Source organism: Taudactylus pleione, unplaced genomic scaffold, assembly GCF_031769625.1.
Source record: "Taudactylus pleione unplaced genomic scaffold, aTauple2 ptg000066l, whole genome shotgun sequence".
NCBI lineage: Eukaryota > Metazoa > Chordata > Amphibia > Anura > Myobatrachidae > Taudactylus > Taudactylus pleione.
In genome coordinates, this window is record NW_028284468.1 from 22207201 (window position 1) to 22230287 (window position 23087).

Below are 23087 nucleotides of genomic sequence, written 5' to 3' on the forward strand. Positions count from 1 at the left end.
TATTTGGGGTGCAAGCTGCTTAGGCCAATATTACGAAGCCAACTGATTGTACAGGATTCCTTTGGGTGTTGGTTTGGACCCAGAAAACATCTTACATTTTAGCTCAACTTGCGTCATTACTGGATTACCCCTTAGGCAAATGTAACGTGTGTGAACCTGGTTACACTTGCTTGTAACGTTCAAAAAAGGTACAAAATTACACTCTCAAGACATTTATTCACAACATAACTCCAAAATCAAAGTGGTCACTCACAAACAAAACACACAGTGATAATCATAAATACAACACATACCAAAAACTGAAAAAAAACACACAACAAATCAAGAACTGGTTGACGAAGGACCATGCCAACATGATTCCACAAATATGGCGTTGCAATATGGGTTCCATAATATATTCCCAAAATTTCAACATAAAGGTTTTTTAAGGGTAGCATTAAGTAGTCATCGTTGGAGTGTCAAAGATTATGGAAAAAAACAGAAGATGGAGAAAAAAAACAATTAATTAGATGTTCTCAAACAAACTGTACCACATTGGGTATAAACACTGCTGTTTTGACAATAATTACCTAAAATATCTGGCCACCACATCATCGTGTATGGCCCCCCCACATACTGACCTCCGACCAACCTCGGGGGGGCCATCCTCAGGTAAGGCATCCTCTGGCTGCATTGGGACACCACTCCTTATGGCGATGTTGTGAAATATCCCACACAGGACCACAATTTTCGAAACCATATCCGGCAAATAGATGAACTCGCCACCAGAGCGGTGGAGGCATCTGAATCGGCCTTTTAAAAGGCCTATACAGCGCTCCACCACTTGCCTGGTGGCTGTAAGTGCGGCATTAAACTCACTTTGTGGCCCTGGTGTGGGAGCCAAATAAGGAGTGAGCAGCCAGGGCGTGCAAGGGTAGCCATTGTCTCCTGTGAAAACGAATAGACAACATCAGGATCACTCTGTATGAAGCTTAACACTGTTATGTACTAAAGGTCTCCACTTACCCAGAAGCCACGCATCCCCAGCTTGTAGGTTGGTTAATTTGTGCCATATCCCTGATTGCCGGATGACGAAGGAGTCATGTGCCCTTCCTGGTAATTTTGCATTCAGGGACAGGATCTGGAGGGAGGCATCACATACCACCATTACATTCAGGGAGTGATAGTGTTTCTGGTTTCGAAATATGGCCTCCAGCCGTGCTGGAGGCTGAAGTGGTATGTGAGTACCATACACAACCCCTATGATGTGTGGGAAGACAGCTTTTTGGTAAAAATTGGCCTTGGCCACACTAAGGGCACCCATATCCAAATGCATTTGAATAAAATGATGGAGGTGCTTGAAAAGTGCCTCCATCACTGCCCTCAGGATCTGGGAAAATGAGGATTGTGAGATGCCCACCACTATTCCCACCATTGTTTGAAACGATCCTGAGGCAGAGAAATGTAACACCGCCATAAATTGCGTAAGTGGTGGTATTGCTGTAGGGCTGTCAATTTGCCGCTCAAGATCACTCTCTATTAATGAGAGAGTGTCTATGATGATATTGGGAGGAAGACGGTAGCATCTTAAAACCTCATCATCGGGCATTCCAAAAAGGGTGACATGTGTTCGAAATATCTGGGGCCTTGCACGCCTATGATGCCTACGCCAGGGATGAGATTGAGGTTGGTCGGCTTCCGGGAGCATGGCCAGAACAATCCGACCCAGATCAACCTGAAATGGCAAGATTTGAATGTAAGGCTTTTTAACCCCCCCCAAAAAAATATATAACTTAGCTTGATGATACCATCCATTGATGCTTACATGCCGGGGTATTGTCATGATACGTGCAAACTGGAAATAATCACAATATAAAAATACATCATTTTATGCTGGGCATTTCTGTTTCAAAATTTTGGGCAAGACAAAACATAAAAGGGGAGAAACACACATTTGGCCAAATAGCAAAACGACATTGCGCACACTACGTCAAATTGGGGCCAAATGTAAGCAACAAATGCTAAAGGGAAAACGCAAACAATTTAACGGGATGAATAAGCATTTAAAAATGCGCTAATTAGTTCGTAAATACAAGTTACAATACAAACTGATAAAAATGCGCTAATTAGTTCGCAAATACAAGTTACAATAGAAACTGATAAAAATGCGCTAATTAGTTCGCAAATACAAGTTATAAAATAAGCAGCTACTAAAAAAACACATTTTAAAAACATTTCTGACTAAGAAAAACAAAGGTTACAAGTGTAAGGCCACACAAAGTTGCGTAAAGACAAACATGAACATTTACAAAACAATTTAAAAAATGAACTTACCAAGAGATAATATATAAGATTCCGGATCAAAAGGTCTTTGGGGCAGAGCCAAAAAAAAACCTAAGAGAGATGAAATTACGCAAAAAAAATGTTAGAAAATTCCGAAAAAGAAGGAGACACAAATTGAACCAAAGTTAGACTTCCAAAAACTTACCAAAACAAGAAACGCCAAAAAGAAATCCAACAGAAAAAATGCGAACTTAAAAACTAAATGCAAATATAGCAAAAAAAAACGACTCCCACCAACGCAAACTCCAAAACCCGCCAACAATCAACTCCGACCAACGTAACCTCCAACAATTCAAAAACGCCACCTCGACTCGAGATGCCCCAAGCCATAAATAGTGTTTAGTTTCCCGCACAAATTAAGGAGGGATCATAGGAACGCACAATCAATGATGCGGCCGAAAAATAAGGACGCATGTATAAATACGTCACGAGCCAAACCAAACATTCTGGTGTATTTCTTGTTTTGAGCTCAGACATGGCTACAGACCAGGGAAACAATGGGCAACAGTCTGGCGGTAAGTATTTCAGGCATTTTGAAACAATGATTAATTAGAAACATAATATAGTGCAAGTTGTGAAGTTTACAATTCTCAACATTTAAACAAATAGGTGAGGAGGATGACATGGAAGAGGCTGCTGGGCCCAGTATTCCGGGCAAAGCTGGCAAAAAGAATAGGCAGCCACAATTCACAAGAAAGGAGATGGATGTTTTGATTCAGAAGTGTGTGTACATCCTGCCACAGGCAGACAGGAATATGAGTGCAAGCCTGAAGTGGAGAATGTGGGAGGAGGTAGCCGTTGCTGTCAATAGGGTGGGTGATTATGTCCGTCTAGCCCGGCATGTCAAACAGCATAAAACCAAAACCCATTTAAAACAAAAGGATAATGGTTCCAATTTCACCCACAGATGGGCCGACTTCAAATATCGCCTGAAGCAAAAACTGGCGGACAGGGCTAGGCATGCAAGGGGGACAGGTGGGGGTCCCACCCCTGTGTCATTGGAGTTGAATGATTTAGAAGAGCTGGCACAGGGGTGTGTGCAGCCTGTGGAGGTGTTTGGCGTGTCCAGCATGGATACGGACATGCCAGACTTTGCGGCTCCTCATGTTGTCCAAGGTAAATATTGTGATGTCACCAACTCTGAAATGTTATTGTGCCAAAATGTAGATTCTAATGTGAGTCTTTTCTCATTTTTCCAACAGAGACACAGGCGGATGAGTCTGCTCCAGAGGGGAGCCTTGGCCGCAGAATTTCTGCTGGCTCTGCAGGGGAGGAACCAGTACATCCGGCTGAGGACCCTGCAAAAGCCAGTCCAGGGCAATCCCCCTCGCAGGCAGTGTCCCTCCTCACAGAACTCAATTTTAAATCGGATTTCCATATGGAGATTCTGCAGAGGATGGATGCCAGTCTGGTACGGGTGGCTGAGGCCCTGGAGCAAAATGCTGCAGCCAACGTGACCATTGGTAAGGCCCTGGCGGAAAATACCAGGGCCAACATCCGCATCGCCAATGCCCTGGAGCAGCTCGTTCGCCAGCACATGGTGGAGCCGACCTCCCTTCCTGCCGGAACATCAGGATCCTCCACCTCTGGCACAACATCAGCCAATCCTCCAAATGTGCCTAGCCCTGTGCCTAGTCCAGAGGCCACAACATCTGCCTCTGGTCAGGCCAGCCCGATGACATCCCGGACCCGGTCTGGCGCCCTCCCTCCCCCAGCCAAACGGGGGAAAAAACGTTAACAGCATTGGCTACTTTTCCCACACTCCTTCTGTGCTTGCCTCATATTCCTTTCTGGCCAAAACTTCCCTCTCCTTTCTTGTGAATTGTATTTAATTTTGTTGCTTTACGTTTACAAAATTTTTTATGTTTGCACAATTATTAAATATTGTGGAATGAACACTGCAAAAAATGTTTGTGTAAAATATGTGCATGATTTTTTTTTTGGATAGCAATAAATTTACATAAAATGTACGACTTTGTATTCTGACATTATTGTCAAAATGGGTTATATTTAATCCGGGCCCACAAGGCAACAACGTTCAACAACAACATTTTACATGGGGAAAAAAAAAGGGCTCTTTAAGGAACGTTTAAAAATTTACCTAATGATGCAAATTCACCTGGCAAAAACAAAATGGCCAAAAAAACTTAAACATGATGACATTATTGGTACAATAGTCCAAAAACCAAAAATTGAGGCCAAAATAAACCCCCACAAATGTACGCAAATTGATTGTGTAATCCTGACATTAGCAGCTATGATTTCAACCTGCGTTCGGTTTTGTGCTAACCCAAAAAACTGATTTCCAAACACATACCAAGCCGGTTTTCAATCCAACACTAATTGATTTTCTGACAAGCCGTGATTAATCGATGCTACATCGTGGAGTGCCGGGACGGAGGAAAAGGCCATCACCAATGTGGTCGAGTAATCCAGACCCTAAGCTGTGCGAGCATTTTGAAGGGAAAGAGGATCATCCAGTGACGTATGAGTTGGTACGAACACATTTGATGTTCGCATTTGTTAATGTATGTACGCCCCAAAAACGCCTCACCACGCCTGCGTTTTTCCATCTCCTCCCCCGTCAACACTCAAAAATGCCCTGTTCTGTCAATCACATATGACATGTCACTTCCTGTACGCTATTTGACGAACGAGACAAAAAAAACTCGCAATCTGCCGTACGCACATGCACAGTGTAACACCGACGCATGCACGGTTAGTCAACATCAGAACGCAATGAGCGTACTGCTGTTAACGAACGGCTCTGAATCAGGGCCAATATATAATGTTCCCTGAAAGGTTTCTTTAGCACCTTCACTCAATGTACACATCCACCAGATTCCTCTCCTCCTTCCCAACACTTCCTGATTAGTGGAAATGTACTCACCAATTGACCACCTTGTTTCGTTCCCCAAAAGGTTTCTTTAGATCTCTGATCCCACAATCTCACACAGGCATCGATAATTTACTTATAAGTGGTGAGTTTAATAAAAGTCAATATTAAGAAAACATTCCATATATAATTTTTTTTAATCTATTTAGTCACCCACTGTCCAGCCAAGGAGCATATCCTCATGTACCCAGGTGGTGAGAGTACCACTCCTGTCAGCGTATAATGAGACAAAAGGCAAAGTGGGCAATCTTCCATAGATGACATATAAAAAAGGAGATACACCACCTTCAATGTGTTTCAGACACTAAGTCCTTCCTCAGTATGTGGTTTGGATCTAACAGGAAATTATTTATATACCCTTACCCATAATTCACAATTAAGGGATACTAATCAATCATCTAAAAATATGACATTCACCACAATTATACAATCCATAAAAAGTCTTCCTTAATATCAAAGTAAAATCCATACATCAAACCTCCATACAAGTATTTCCATATATATATAAAAACATATAACTATAAACAACATTACAATGTGACTCTAATTACAATTACAAACCCAGATCTGACCCATATTCCATTGCCAATCCAGTCTATATACATAGAGTTTGCTATATTCCTGATCTTTCTCTCTGTAATTCACTGCCATGATCCTCAGAAGTCCTTATATGGCAGAGCCTACTTCACATATTGTTATTATTAGTGTCATCTAACACCATCTCTGCCGCGTGCTTCCGGTGAATGGAACGCAGACAACCCAGAAGCTTGTGGATTGGTGAACCGCAAAGGCGGAAGTGGTCATCGATCATTCGTAAACATTCACAGAAGTTCTTCATAGACAGGTCTACTCTCCTCTCAATAGTATACCGGGTCTTAAAAAAGAAAAATATAAAATATTAGAATAATATTTTGGACATAATACTGACCAATTAAAATTCATTTTAAAAACCATTTGGTCTCGAATTCGATATTCAGTCCTCTTTGAGATAGAGTTTTTAATAAATAAAAATACCTAATTTCAGCCTTTCCCAATCTTTCCTTTCTATCATCTACCCTCCAATGTATCACTTGTATCCCACAAAATGAGGACAGAAGAGAGATATTGCACTCATGTTTTTGTTTAAAGTGTAATGATACATTGTGTGTTAATAAGCCCTTCTTGAGCAATTTCCACCAAAAAGCAATCATACCCTTTACTAATCAGTTGCTGTTTAAGTGTGGATGCCTGTATTTTATACATCTCCTTATCAGGGCAGTTACAGTATGCGTTATCCTCTGAAACTGGCTATAAGGAATACTCCTAAGCCAATTCTGATGGTGATTACTGGTAAATTTGATAAAGGAGTTGCAGTCCCTAGGCTTATTAAAATGTCTAGTTTTAATCGCCCATTTCTACATAAATGGACAGATCAAGAAAATTAACATCTTAATCACTAATATAGAAGGTCAGTTGAATATTGTATGTGTTATTGTTTAAATAATCACAAAACTTGTCCAGTGTCTATCTCTATGCCATACAAATAAAATATCATCTATGTACTGCATCCAAGACACCAGGCCGGCACCAAACTCATGGCCCCTCCACACTGACCTTTCCTCCCAAAGGGCCATGAAAAGATCAGCATAGCTTGGTGCCAGCCTGGTGACCATTGCATATACCAGAAAGCTGCAAATAGAAACACTCCATAAACCCCAAAAAATTATTATGTAGGATTAAAAATATCCCTTCTAAAATAAGCTCCTTATAGGATTCTGAAAATTCCTCTTTATCTAAAAAGAACATAGTTGCCTCCATAGGCAAATGCAAGGGGGGTTTCCTTCTGCCTGGAAACCCCCCTCCCCAACCCACACCATGACCACAATAGAAATAGTAATATAATAGATTGTTACTAGTGCTGCATGTTATTCTCAGTATCACAAATGAAATAATTAGCACCACCTGTAGATCTTTCAACATGTATCAGCCAGTAATAAATAACCTGTGCACCAACTAGAGGATCTGGAAAACATGCACTGTTAGAGATGCACTGCTATAGAGCCCAATATGTACATATATGACCAGGGCAGTGCTAGGTTCTTCTGCTTCTCCTCCAGGCTCCCAGACTTGCTCCAATAGTCTGGAATGGTGCCCACATCTAAAATAAATATGTTCAGCTCAGGCAGGATGGCCTACTGCCGCATATAATGGCTTACTGTGATCACTGGTCCTGTATATGTTTGGAATTAATACACACAATACACTCTGCATGATGCTTATTAAAGCTGGTTAAGTACTGATTCTGCCCTCTTCATTGACAGACCACACTCACTTTAAAATTAAGCATTTGGAATCCCCCCTCTGGAAATCCTGCATTTGCCACTGGCCTCCAACCCTAATTCATGTCTGATGACAGCATACAGAGATGTAACATCTACAGTAACAAGAAAATGATTTCTATCCCACTTTATCTCCATTAATCTCTTAATTGTAGAAATCATATCTTTCAAATAGGAGGGAGTCTTCTTAACTATGGGTTGAAGTACATGATCTATAAACCTTAACAAATTAGACAATACTGAATTGGTTCCTGCTACAAAATGTCAACATGGTGGCTTATAGGGCCCATACACCTAAATGATTCACATAATATCCAATTCATCATACGATTTCCCTTCAAACAACATAAGTCAAGTCGTTCCATTCTGATGCTATTTTAACACACGTTTTTCATGTGATCAATCGTAAGATCATTGCGTCACTATACGACGGATCGTGTAATCATGTGATCATGTGCACCTCAAAAACCTTGTGATCATGCAGTCGATTGGTTATAAATTTAAATAGAGTGCTGTGTTTAACTGAGGGTATAAAAACAGCCTGCCTCTTCAGCTCTGTGCACTCCTGTTTGCTCTGTGATTAGTGAGGCTTGGTTTTTACCCTGCTGAATGCTCTACATTGCTAGCTACTGTGCATTGCTTTGTATTGCCTAGCTTTACAAAGTGCTTCTTGCTCTATTTACAGTGGTCGGTCTGTTTCTGCATTTTTGTGGTGATGGATCCCTGCCATTATAGAGCACTTCTGTCCTATGCAGTGGTCAAGTTGAGTGAGGAGAGGGAGAGGTCCCAGTATAATAGGAGGATGAGGTCCTGCTGGACCAAGGATTGGCTGCTGGAGAGGGAGAGTCGATCCTACATGCCCATGCTGATGGAAATGAGGTAGAACAAACCGGATGACTACTACAACTTCCTGAGAATGGATGACCCCACCTTTCAGGAATTGCTGCTTCTGGTGACCTCCTATATCCAGAAGCAGGACACCAAATTTCGGTTGGCCATGATGGCCGAGGAGAGGCTCGTGGCTATGCTGAGGTACCTGGCTACGGGACGCTCCTTTGAGGACCTAAAGTTTGGGACCTGCATCTCGGCTCAAGCTTTGGGACGCATTATCCCATACATGTGCAAGGCTATTGTCAAGGTGCTGCAGTTACGTTACTGTAAGGTAAATTAAAACACACACACCGCCTTTTTTTTAAAATGTCTGAAATTTTTTATTAATACTTTCTGTATTTTTTTAAATGGTGACTTAAATTAGCATAATAACAATCTCTTATGTGAAATGTATAAATATAAATTTCTATATATGTTGATATAAACATGGGTAAAATCTTAAAACTATCAGCAATTTACCCAAACCCTGGTAAGTATGTTGCAGAATGAGTTTTGGTGCTTGTTCCCCAAAATCCAGGGGCGCAAACACATGCTGAAAGTGCAAAATCAGTGGTCCCGGTCCCACTATCATGCACTTCCAGCATGTGTTCCAAGCCAGCTGAGAGTCTGGGGCACAAACACCATGCTGCATTCTGCACCATACTTACAAGGGAGTGTACAACTTTAAAAATTACAAAAAACAGTTTGGTCAAAGACCTATCAATTTTTATAAAATATAATTTTCCTCATTATCTTCACGTAATAGTGCAATTAAATTTGGTGGAGTGGGTGGGCTAGAAGTCGTTTGGTATGATGTTGCCATTGGATTTATATTTTCGTATGAGAAGTTTGGCGGTGTAGGATGGTAGGTGGAGGTGCTTGGGGGGGGCTGATTTGGTAGGTGGGGGGGTGGAGGAAGGTAGGAAGAGGATGGTTGGTTTGGATTTGGGTAGAAAGAGGTAGGTGGATGCAGAGTTTGGTAGGTGGTGGTAGGTGGGGTTTCTGGCTGGTAGGGTGGGCAGTTTACCGTTGGTGGATGGTATGCTTGTCTGGAATAGTAGGTACAGGTGTTTGGAACAGCTGGTGGAGTCATGATGTAACTTTCTGATGTCAGTAGACATTGACTTGCTTTAAAAATAAGGTCTGATGTCAGTCTTTCAAATTGAATTTGTTGCTCATGGACTAATTCTCAGACTGCTGCACTGACATTGGCCGCAAAGTTGTCAAATTGATTGGGTGGCTTCAATAAGGCCTGTCTGGCCTGTAGAAGTAGTGGGTCTTCTTCCCTTGCTGCATTTTTGTTTTTCCTCTTGATTTTTGGAAATCGGTGTTGTGGTGTTTGGAATGTCAACTGGATGAACTTCTCTTTGTTGGTTCGGTGTACTTGTCATATCTGTGTTTGAGTTCTCGGATACCTTGGACCATGAAGCGGGTTTTCAATTACCGCCTATCACGTGCAAGGTGAATTGTGGAGAACGCCTTTGGGATCTTGAGCAACAGATTCCGGATTTTGCATATTCCCATAAATTTAAAAGTGGAGAAGATTGACTGGGTGGTCATGGCTTGCTGTATCCTGCACAACTTCATGCACAAAAAAGCCACTCAGCAAAGGTCATTGGACACACCTTCAGTTGAAGACCCCGATCATCCGGAAGAGGTTGCTCCATTCTCTTCTGTGGTGGTCTCAGTGGTTATGGAAACTGGTTCTACTCTGGCCAAAAAGGTCAGAGAAGAATATATGGCCTATTTTAATGGGGAGGGTGCAGTGTTGTGGCAAGAACAGTCAATTTAATAAATTAAATATACTTGCCATAGATGACTCCAAGGAACCACCAACATCCTCTTCCAGCATGCTGCAGTCCTTTGTCTCAGCCAACACCTCTAGAGTAGCTCTCACAGGATCCTGCAGCACCAGGAACATCATCATCTCATAATACCAGAGCGTTGGGGTGTATATGCTGTTGGCACCAGCTCCTGAACATTTAGAGTCCTGCACCTTCTTGTGCTGTTTAACAAAGGCAGTACATAGATTCTGTATCTTTGACACACCCACACTAGGGAAGATGAATCATGATGATATGGCTTACTATACTCCAACAACATTATTAAGGCCTGGGTATGCTTTGACCGGTTGTTGTACATTTTTGACTTTGTACGCCAAAGACACTCATGTTGCTGGTATACCTCGATAAATCCAGTGAAGAATTCTGGTTCACGATCCAGAGACATTTCTATGGAGAAAATTAGAGAAAATAATGTAAAGGACATATTCATTGTGTAGTTGCATTAAGCCCACCACCAACAGTGGGGGTGGCCCAAAGAACTATGAGGGCCCACTATGGTCTTGTAATGTGGCCACCCTCAACAGTGGGGGTGGCCCAAAGAACTATGGGGGCCCCCCAGTGAACTTGTAATGTGGCCACCCCCAACAGTGTGGGTGGCCCAAAGAACTATGGGGTCCCCCTGTGGACTTGTAATGTTGCCACCCCCAACAGTGGGGGTGGGCCAAAGAACTATGGGGCCCTCCGGTGGACTTTTATTGACAGATAAAAAAATGTAAATATGTTATTAATTGTGCATAATTTTTTATGGCCGGGGTCTTTAAAACAATGCCCTTCTAGCTCATGTGGAACTACAGAATCCAGAATGCCCTGCCACAGTTTTTTAACATGCTGTAATTCAAAATGGGGGCAGGGCATGCTGGGATGTGTAGTTCCACAACAGGTGGAGGATCAAATTTTTAAATCCCTTGCTGTACGTTGGTAAACATCTATCCAAATTACAAAAAAAATATGAACATAACATTATTACATTTGGTAAACATGGCTGGTGAAGGCTTGATTGAGCATTGGTAATCAAAAAACAAAGGTCTTTGCTAGGCACATAGGTGGGCATGGAGCAGGGATGGGCACTATGCATAAACATTGGTGGTTGCCAGTGGCCATTGTGGGGGGCATAATAGGTAGATGGTGGGCATGGAGCAGAGATGGGCAAACAAGGTGTGGCCATTGCTGGCTAAACACACAAGAATGTGCAGGGAAATACATCCGCTATGCTTCAAAAAAAACATTGGTGGTTGCCAGTGGCCATTTGGGGGTGCACAATAGGTAGATGGTGGGCAGGGGCAGGGATGGGCAAACAGAGTGTGGCCATTGCTGGCTAAACACACAAGTCTGTGCAGGGATACATCCGCAATGCTTCAATAAAAACATTGGTGGCCAGTGGCTGTGTGTGTGTGTGTATATATATATATATATATACTCATACATGCACAATCTTCTTTCCAGATTCAATGCTGCTCCTGTCCGTTTGGGCTCTCTGTCTCCAGTGGGCATGCACAGGAACTTGTCAGTCAAGTCCCAGAATTCGGACGTTCGGACGCATGATTCATCGGTTGCTGTAAAACAACACACGATCCGCATACGGATACGATGGGCAAGATGTGCTGCACATATGATTAGAAGAGAAGATTGTACGAATAGCGGAAGCGCGCATCACATCATTTCATAGTAAAAAACACACGTTTCTTACAAGTTCGATCGTACGGCGAGTCAAAAATCGTGTAATTGTGCAGCAATCGCATGGGTGTATGGGGGCTATTATTCATACTTTTGTGGATCTTGGGGTGACCATAAATAACTGGTATAGAATGTTTGTCGATTGCCATGTATGTCTTCTCCCTTTCTTTGATCGTCCCATTGTTTGAATATAATGCCAAAAAATTTTCACATTTCGTATTCACACTCATGCTTGGGTTTCCCCTTAGTTTCTTATAAGTGTTGCTATCTAATAACTCTTATAATTTCTGATTTGTAGTCATCAAGATTCATGACCACAACACCACCCCCCTTATCAGCGAGTTTTATCATGATTTCTTTATTTTTTCTAAGAGATTGGATTGACTCCTTTCCCCTTTTGATATGTCATTTTTCCTACTAGGTTTAAGTTGAATCCTTTCTAAATCCTATTTTACTACTCGTTTGAAAGTTTTGACAAAACATCCCTTTTTATGGGTGGGAAAGAATTAAGTATTTTTCCTAAATAACAAAGGCAGTTATCTCCTCCCATCTTATTGTTCCTTCGGAATCTGCAAATAACTTCTTTAATGCCAATTTCCTAATGAACCTTTGATGGTTAATAAATACCTCAAACTCATTTGCTGTGAGTGTACAGTTGCTTAAATAATAGATTACTGTACCGGTAGGTTTTATTTCTACAGGTTCTACCTGTGATACTACATCTCCTTCCTCTATACTATTGATGTTACTCATTATTTATTTCTTCTTTAAGAATTTTCTCTTTATTTTGTTAAAAGATCGATGACCCCCCCTCTTTTCCCTCTTTTTTTTTCTTTTTTACAGCCTGTGTCTTGGGGTCACTTTACCCTTCCTTTCTAAAAAGTATCCCATTGGCCTGAGGGGATCATATCTATTCCTATTTGACCACCATTGGTCTTTACTTTCTTCTACCTTATATCGAGGAGCATCCTTATAGGAATGATTATCTCTATATGAAGTCCAATGACAAACCCTATAAACATTCCCAACCTCTCTGAATTGTTTGGATTGATCTCTTTTCTCTCTATTGTACTCTTGAATCCTCTCCACTTTTCTTTCTAAAGGGTTTACTTCTCACGTATTCCTTTGATATTTGATGCTCTTCTCTATTATCCAAACTATTCCTATTATTCATTAAAAATGCTGTTTCCTTTTTGGTGATGAGATGTTGTTTCCCAGTTTTAAAATCTTTTCTGTTGCTACAATATTTCTTCTTTTTCTTTGATTTTTTTCCACTTTTTTTCTTATATTTTCCTCCATAATTTGATAATCCTCTAAGGTGGAAAAGGGTTCTATCAAACCTTTTATATGTTTCAGTTTCATCCACCAGTTTCTGTAACTCACTACGTTTTTCTTTGATAAGTCCCATTAATGCAAACGAGCATGAATCCAAGTTTTTGAACCATTGGGTCCTAAACTCCTCATATTCATTCTTAAATGTGGGTACTTTATCAATTCTGAGTCCCCTTGGAATTAATTGATCACTACAGTACTTTTCGAGGGACACCATTTCCCACCATATCTTTTTTTCCTTCAATAATAATCTTTCTAATTTGAACATGGCACTTTGTAAGTCATCATCAACAACATCTGTATCCTGCATGTCACAGAAAACATTTTTGATATAATCCTTTCAGTTCTGTCTATGAGTAAACATAATATGAGCAGCAAGACACAATCCAGGTGAAAACAGTACAATTAGAATAAAATAGTTGTAACTTGTGGTCTGAACTGCAGCTTAGTCTATCCCTAGGCACAACAAAGCCATTACTACTATGACCAAACAACTATTTGGTATAGTCCACAAGTGCTGTCCAGCAAAACTCAACAAGTCGGTATGGTCATCCATCCTTCTCTATGTTGTCCTTTTTTCAGTTTTAATCGGTGGTTCTTTCTTCACCGTGATTCCAAAATGGATATAACTCACCACAGGACAATATATAATGTTCCCTGAAAGGTTTTATTAGCACCATCACTTAATGTACACATTCACCAGATTCCTCTCCTCCTTCCCAACACTTCCTGATTAGTGGAAATGTACTCACCAATTGACCACCTTGTTTCGTTACCCAAAAGGTTTTTTTAGATGTCGGATCCCACAATCTCACACAGGCAACAATAATTTACTTACAAGTGGTGAGTTTAATAAAAGTCAATATCCAGAAAACTATCAATATACCAAAAAAATTCGTATTTATTTAGTCACCCACTATTCAGCCAAGGAGCATATCCTCACATAGCCGGGAGGTGAGAGTACCACTCCTGTCAGCATATAATGAGACAAAAAAATGGCCATATGGGCAATATGACATAGATGACATATAAAAAAATTAATAATGTATTGTCAGATACTTAATTTATATTAAATTAAGTGGAAATTAATTGATGAATAGATCCCCTCATATCAATTGTAGGGACATTAACAACACTTCCTTAGAGTAAAAAAAACAGATTATTTGAGTCAAACAAATGACAATATTTACAGGACAACAGCATCATGTCAAACAAAGCTAGTTGATTTTATTGCATTGGTAACTAAAGTAGGGTGTTTCAGTCTAAAATAATATGCACAATAAATAAAATCAGAATCTGAAATTGTTTTATTTTGATTTAAAGATAAAATAATGGCTACAAATTTGACATGGCATAGAAGAGATAATAGTGAGCTAGCACATGTACAAATAAAATAAGCTATAAGAGACACAGAATAGCCTATTGATCAGGTATACATATACCCAGACATACTTACACCAAAACCTGTCATAAGCACAAGGAAAGAATGTTAAAAATGTATTCACTATTAAGGTTTATATAAATAAACATTTATAATACAGCAGATATAAAATATTTGAAAACTATGCCCACACAATTATTATAAGAATGATCAATGAAGGCAGTACCTATCAGAGGTAAATATTCAATCAGTCAATAACAAGCAGTTAGCCCATCGAAAAGTTTTCACCATCTCAGAGCAGGGCTGTATGGATGGAACAGGTGTTTTTAAGGTTGCAGGTGGCTACATCAGGTGTATTTTTGACATTTTTTAAAAGTACACTTTTTAGACACAAAAATATACTAGCACCCATTTTTATGTACCCACAATGTAACTAAAACAATTATTTTCTCCAAAAAATATTGCTTTTGATAAATTTTCTGCTCTAATGCAAATATGCATATAACAACCATTTCACATGATTTAAGAACCCAAGATACTTTTATTTGGGCTATTAATACACTTCTATATTTATTTACTAAGTCGAGACTTTTATGGGGTACAGACTGATTTCCCCAATATGAGCTGTACTTTTTGCTATTTTCACCATGCGCAATTATCACACATATCCATTTTTGCATCTTTTGCAATTGGATATGGCAGCAAATGGGAGCACACATTGCAAAAAGACCAAAAATATTGCACCAACACTGGCGAATAGTGCGAAAACTACTCCGGCATTAAGGTTTCATTTTATCATGGCTAATTGAATCCAATGCTAAATGTTAAAATGTTTCATTAAATGAAGCCAGACATCATGGCAAATGTAGTCAGGCAGTGTATTCCAGTACACATAGTCAAGGTCAGGACAAGAAAATTATAGTGTACCTGTATCTTTAACTGTAGCCAAATACAGGACAGTAGTCAACAGAGTGTTCCAGTTAAACAAAACTAAGATCAGGTAAGTAACAGAGACAGTATTGCACTGAACAAACAATATGGTAAATATATGCACTCAAAATAAACCCCTTGTGAATGTATCAGAAGGAATAACAATGTGCATAAATAATGGTAGAATTTTACTGGTTCAAATTCAATGCAGTAACAAAAGTAACAAGTTGGTATCAATGTACCATACGTAATGTTTGGTAGGAAGTTAGTAGTCCAAACCACTAAATTAATGGTAAAAGAATAAAAATAAAAATAAAATAAATGAAAAAACTGTTTGTGCTGGTGGGCACGTGGGGGGCTCGGTATTGGGGGGATTGGTATGTCCCGCTACTTAAAAGTAGTTTGACCTTAAGTGAAAGCCAGGATAATAGTCCTTAACAAAGGAGTATGGAGAGCATGAGGTTAATGCCAGATATGAGTCAATGGTAAGTGTGATGCAGTGTCCTGCAGATATAAAGTGTGTTACTGCAGTGAAGGGTGCTCAGGTACCGTTGCCCAGGATGTGTTCGGGGGGTATGAAGTATGGTGTTGGAGTTACTGGGAGGCAATCTGCTCCAGCAGCAGTGTCCCGAGTGTGCGGTGTGCCGGCAAGAACTCAGATTACCTGGCAAGCACTAGCACCGCACGCTATGAGAATTTGCCACCACCTAGGGGGATGATATAAGTGGTTATGGCTCGGGGAACCAGTCATTGTTTACCCCCTCCAGTGAGTGACTCACAACCAAGGTTGTCTCCACTAAACTGCATGCATCCCCTGCCAGCGTCAGCCTTTCCCTCCCTGGTACTTGTGGTACTTGCTTCTGGGTCTGTCATGTGTTCATGGCCCGTATGACTGCCGCCGGGGTAATATGGACTTAGTGATGGTCTCCAGGTCTCTTATATGTTGTGGACTTAGTGATGGTCTCCAGGTCTCTTATATGTTGTTAGGGATAAGGGGGTTATTCCAAAACATTTTGACCCTACATATACCCCATACTTCAATATACTGTCTTCTTCTTGCAAAAGCACAGTATATTGAAGTAAGGGGTATATGTAGACAGAAAAGAGACCCGCCTCTTTTCTGATTGGTCCATAGTTCCGGTATTGATTGGATGGGAGTCAGTGTTGTTTGACTGGTGGTATGAACCTGTCATTGTGATGGGATAGTCTCATTAGTATAGAGCAGCAGAGAATAATTAGACACTGATCATGTTAAAAAGCAACATTGCATTAAAATTAATGTTGAATGTAGGGTACGTGAGATGGTAGGTATCACAGAATTGGAAATGAGAAAACCGAAAGATGTGTGTAATGGGGATGTGATGGTAATTATATGATGCGGCAAAGTACTAGAATGAAGTTGTTGGTGATGATAAACAATGTGCTCATTAGCTCTCTATGGTTGCTAAATCTAATGGTGACTTATATGTACCTGTATTGTCGTTGCCATATATTCCATTGTTTGGTGGTCTTCTCAGTAATAGAAGCAATTGATATGCATCTATTGGAATTCTAATATGTGTGGCCTGTGTTAAAGCAAACTCAGTCCTATAATATAAAGAACAGGAAACAGGATTGGGTATCTGGGAATCATGTCATTCAGTAATTGAACACATGGAAGTGTAGGCTATTCCAATGGTGGTGCTATGATTGGTCACATACTATGGATCTAATTTCTTTATCTAAGTTCAGGCCCTTCGGGCAGAGGGTATTCATAAGTATCATGGTTCGTAATTCCTCCTTATTGATGTGTTTGATTTGATGTAGTCGCCTCCTCTCCAGTTTGGTTTAACTGATTTGAGGCCAACAAACTCAAGCTGTGCCGGATTGGATTGATGGAATTCCTTAAAGTGTGCTGAGATGGGGTGTTCCTTGCATCTTTTTTTAATGTTTCTAAGTTGTTCACTGATTCTTATTTTAAGTGGGCCTATGGTCCGCCCTATATATTGTTTTTGACAGGGACATTGCAGAAGATAAATTACTCCCTTGCTATTGCAGGTCAATTAGTCTCTAATTGTGAAGAATGTTTGGTTTGCAGTGGATTGCACATTTTTCTTAGGTTTAGTGCTCCTATTTTTCCCGATATTACAGGCTTGACATGTGCCACAGTAGTAAAAACCTACATCTTCTCCTCCCTGGTGTTGGTTCCAGATTTCAGTGAGGGTTTTTTGTGTGGTGGTTGTGGGTGCTATATGATTCCTAACTATTTTGGTTTTGATATCAGGTGCTTTGCGAAACACCACTTTGGGTCTGGGTGGCAGAACTGACTAAATGACCTCATCGTTGAGGAGAATGGGCCAATGTTTATTGATAATGTGTTTAATTTGACGGGCTTGGTTGTTGTATTGGGTAACAAAGTAGATATCTTCATGATTTGTTGTGTTCAACTCTTTCTTTTTGTACACTAGCAGAGGTCCCCTGTCTGTGTCTTTTATTGTTTGGAAAGCCATATTAACCTTTTCAGTTATATATTGTTTGTCTAACAATTGTGTTCTAATTAATTCTCCTTGAACTTCATAATCATTCAGTGTTGAGCAGTTCTGTCTGATTCTTTTGAACTGCCATTTTGGAATACTATCCAATGAGCTGGGGTGATGTCCCCTGGATGCCAGTATAAAACTATTAACTTCTACTTGTTTTCAGTAAGTTTTAGTGTGAATGCAGTTGTTCTTGATAAAAATGTTGAGGTCAAGGAATTTGTGGTGAAGCGCAGATTTTGATTGTTACTATTGATGTTTTCAATAAAGGTAATCAGAGAGTTTCCCCCCCTTGCCAGATGAAGAAAATATCATCTATTTAGCATGTCCACAGGACAAGGTTTGCATCAAGACTATGATTAGACCATATGTACTGGTCTTCCCAAAAACTCATAAAGAGATTGGCATAGCTTTGCACAAACCTCATCCCCATAGCTGTGCCAGTGACTTGTAAGAAGAATTGATTGTCAAAACATAAATAATTATGGGTCAAAATGAAGGAGATACTGTTAAGAATAAATTCACTTTGTGCATTTGTCATATTGGGGTCATTGTCTAGATAGTGTTTGGCACTCTCTAATCCCTGTGCATGTCTAATCACTGAGTAAAGGGAAGTGACATTGCTAGTAACTAACCATAGATTGTTGTCCTATGTTATTTGGAGAGTTTATTGAGGATGCTCGTAGTATCTTGTAAATATGACCGTTGTTCTTGTACATAAGGTTGTAGGAAAGTGTCAAGGTATCTGGAGAGGTTGGATGTCAAAGAATCTAAGCCTGAAATGATCGGTCGGCCAGGAGGGTTAATAGGATCTTTGTGCACCTTAGGAAGGTGGTAGAAGACCAGAATGATAGGGTGTGCCTTTTCTAGAAAAGTGTGTTCTTTTGGTGTATGGATGCCCTTTTGGAGTCCCTCTTGTAATAATTTGCATAATTCCATTTGATATTGTTCCATTGGGTCTATGTTTAAAGGTGTGTATGTAGTACTGTCACGTAGCAGTCTATATGTTTCCTTGATATAATTGCTTTTGTCAAGGATAATATTAATTCCTACTTATCTATACACCCTAAATGTTGCTATTTAGCGTTATAAGTCGCACAAGAAATAATTGCTTTCCAGACTTTGATTGTGGTTCCAAAGCACAAAAAGATATTATTTGCCAAAAAGCAGATAGTTACACACTGTGATCTAAATACAATTAGTGCAAAAGATTATACATAAACAAGGTACAGTCAATACATTACGCAGGCACTCTGGATCCAGATTTCTGGCATCAAAGGTGAAGCCTCTGTCAACAGAATATGATGACTCCCTACTGAATATAGAGTGCATGAATATATACCCTTACAGAGAGTAGGCAATACAATAGAAACGAGTTGGCATAATCCTATTGGTTCTTCTTCTTGGTTCTTCTGTCATAGGTCAGTTGGTACAATTGTAGTTCAGCCCTCCAATGGCTCTTTGTGTGTGTTTTAACTAATCAATAGACACTACATACAAAGTACATTCTAACACATCATTCTCTATAATCCATAATTTGCAGATGCATGTTGCGATCTGCTTGCCGATGGAACCAGAGATCTGCAAATAAAATGTGGTTTAGAATAGCACCAAACACAATGTGGCTACTACATACTAAACCTTAGATATCAAATACATGCATTTTATAACATTATACAATAACAAATAAACCTTCTAATATAAGCCTTTATACTTAGGATCCTTTTAGGAAATTTGTGTATGTGTAAGTGTAAGAGAATATTGCGTATAGTTGCTAATATGAGTGGTGCATTTATGTGTAGAGTGCTTATGATAAACAGCACAACTGTGCATAATGTGCGGTGTCTATGCATGTAAGTCTATGTGTGTGTGTTGTGCAATTCAGTGTATTTATGATGGTTTAATATATATACATATTATCCCTTTCTTACATATTTTAAAACTACAGTGCAAGGTGTTACAAGCAGCGAGGTTCACTTTCAAGCAGGGTGGAGACTCTCAGCTGTCTGCCGTTGCCAATTTGTCTGAGAGCTAATTCAAAGGTTTTCCTCTGCCTATTTAGAATGCACTTGTCAGTATTTCTTAAGCAAACCTCTGACCACTGTTCCTAACTCTTCATTCATTCATTCTCTATTTTGCTGGACATAGACAAATAGCCTGCATTTTTTGACACTATCATATGGTCTGTATTTTTTGTGTGGGAATACCAGTTATTGATCCAACCTTGTTATTTTTTTATCAGCTGACATACCATGTTTGCCTGATTAGGCACACACTGATCGATATATATGTACCTCTAGGAATAGTCTCATTGGATATCTTATGGTTTTTTAACCATTTTCACTGGTGCTGTTTAGAGTCTACATCAGCTGTGTAATCACAGTGTGTTCAATTTTAGAGTTTTGTTTTATGCTGTCATTTTATATTCATATTTTATGTTATTAAATATTGGTTATATGCTCACTGTGGTCAGCGCTGTTCATCTGTTCCTAATTGCCATTTTAGTAAAGGTGGCAATATGGTTAACTGTTGCCTGGGTAGGATAAAACTTGGATGGAGGTTTGTGATTGGTGTGGAGAAAACTGTCGTTAACTGGTTTGACCTCAGGTAATGGTTTTTGATCTAGTGAACTTGTGTATATCTAAGTATGTATTAAATTTGTCTGGGTTCATTGTAGGTGCAAATTTAAGACCCTTATCTAGAATGGAAATATGGTCATTTATGAGTGTTATACTGCTCAAATTGAATGTACCCTTCCCTTTCTCTACTCCATTCCCTAGTCTTGTCTTTTTGCCTCCCTCTCCTCCCCTGCATCCTCTCCTAGTTTTCTTTTTGTTTGCTTTTGTGGTGGGTTAATAATGGATGGTAGATCCTTTTGTCCTAAAAAAAGGTGGTCTGCACATGGCTGTTGTGTTTTTGATATCTATGCATTGGAGTCATTGGTGGTGGTCCAGATTGTGATGTTGGATGCAACTACACTATGTTGATCTGCATTATGAATACTGTGATTCAATAGTTCTGGTGCTATGTCAATCTAACCTCTTTCCAGTGACTGTCTGGCTAAATGGAGGCTTGGTTCTTCTTCTATATTGTATAAAGAGAAGGAATCGTCACTAGTGCTGCTGGTCTCTAGAATCGATGCAAAACTGGGGTCATGGTTGGGAGTATTTGTGTTGTTGATATGTTGTGAACCCTTGGAGTGAATTTGTGTTTGGTACTCCTGATATGTCAAATTGAGTTTCTTATAGATAGGGGTTTTTTGATGTACCTCTGTAGTTTGTCTTGGCACATGTGTCTTATAATTTGGTCTATGTTAAGAGGGATCCCTCCCTCGTTTCAGGAGGCCCTTTCTTGCTGTGGGTTTATGTTGTTTGTTTTTGATCCCGTATTTATCTCTCAGAATCTTTTTCCTCTTGGCAGAGATTATTTGTTCTTCTCCTTTATTTAGTTTTGTGATTGTCAGCTCTGCCAGAGTGTGGAATTTTGTATCTTTTTCGTATGAGATAAGTAAAATATTCAATTGTTCTATCTCTATGTGTAGATTGGTTAGTTCTTTCTTGTGTGTGTCAGTCAAAAACTTTATGAGTTTAAATGAATATTCTTGCAGTATCTTTTCCCATAGATCTGTGAATGTAATAATGTTGCTATAATGTGAGGATGTTTTCTTGATTTTTAAACCCTTGGGTATAAGTTTGTTGGTAAAGTACCACTTAAGAATTTGCTGATCCCACCATAATTTATTCTCTTTCCATATTGTTTTTTCTAATTTTGTGAATGTATTGAAAAAACTTTCAATGTTGTTATTATGTGTGGCTGTGTTAGTAACTTGAGCAAAGAAGGAGGTGGCCTTCTGTTCCCCAGTCTCTCTATCATTGAGTAATCCCATTAAAACAGTTGTGTTCATAGTGACCCTTGCTGCACTTGTTATAGACACTTGGTTAGGTACAATACTATAGCAGATCACTGCACATAGGGAGAATATGAATGGGCGGGGTGTGTTGCACCAATAAGGAAGGGTGTCTAACCTTCTGGCAATCAAACAATATAGTAAATAGATGCACTCAAAATAAACCCCTTATGAATGTATCAGAAGGAAAAACAATGTGCATAAATAATGGTAGAATTTTACTGGTTCAAATACAATGCAGTAATAAAAGTAACAAGTCAGTATCAATGTACCATACATAATGTTGGGTAGGATGTTAATAGTCCAAACCACTATATTAATGGTAAATGAATAAAAATAAAGATATATGAAAAAACTGTTTGTGCTGGTGGGCATGTGGGGGGCTTGTTATTGGGGGGGTTGGTATGTCCCACTACTTAAAAGAAGTTTGACATTAAGTGAGAGCCAGGATAATAGTCCTTAACAGAGAAGTATGGAAACCATGAGGTGAATGCCAGATATGAGTCAATGGTAAGGGTGCTGCTGCGTCCCACATATATAAAGTGTGTTGCTGCACTAAACAAATATCAAGGTTATGACAAGGTAGAAAACAGTTGAAAACTACCATGGAAGTATTGTACACTGTACAAGAGCAAGGCAGCATAAGAATAGTAATATTAGCAGGAAATCTCAGCACAATCTCTGAAATTTAAACTGCACCAAACCAATCAGAAACCTGCTTAGACTAGAACTTCCTGAGCAGTGTAAGAGCATAGTGTCCATGTTGCCAACAGTAGATATAGCAGCAGCATCCCATTGTATAACAAAAAGAGGCTGGGACAAAGAAGAAGATGGCAGCTGCTGTCTATATATGAGCCACCACTGATTACAACTATGGTTCCTAACATTAAATGGTTTTAAATCTGCCACTTTAAATCTACCACTTTAAATTTACATTCTTAATCTCTAATAATACCCTGGTTCTTGGAACTAACACGCTATTACATGTGCGCCGACCACTGTGTTTTGGTTTTAGATCTGTATCTCCTCATGTTTTGGATCTGGATTTGATTTTGCCAAAACCGCCACTTGCGTGTTTTGGTTTTGGATCTTTATTT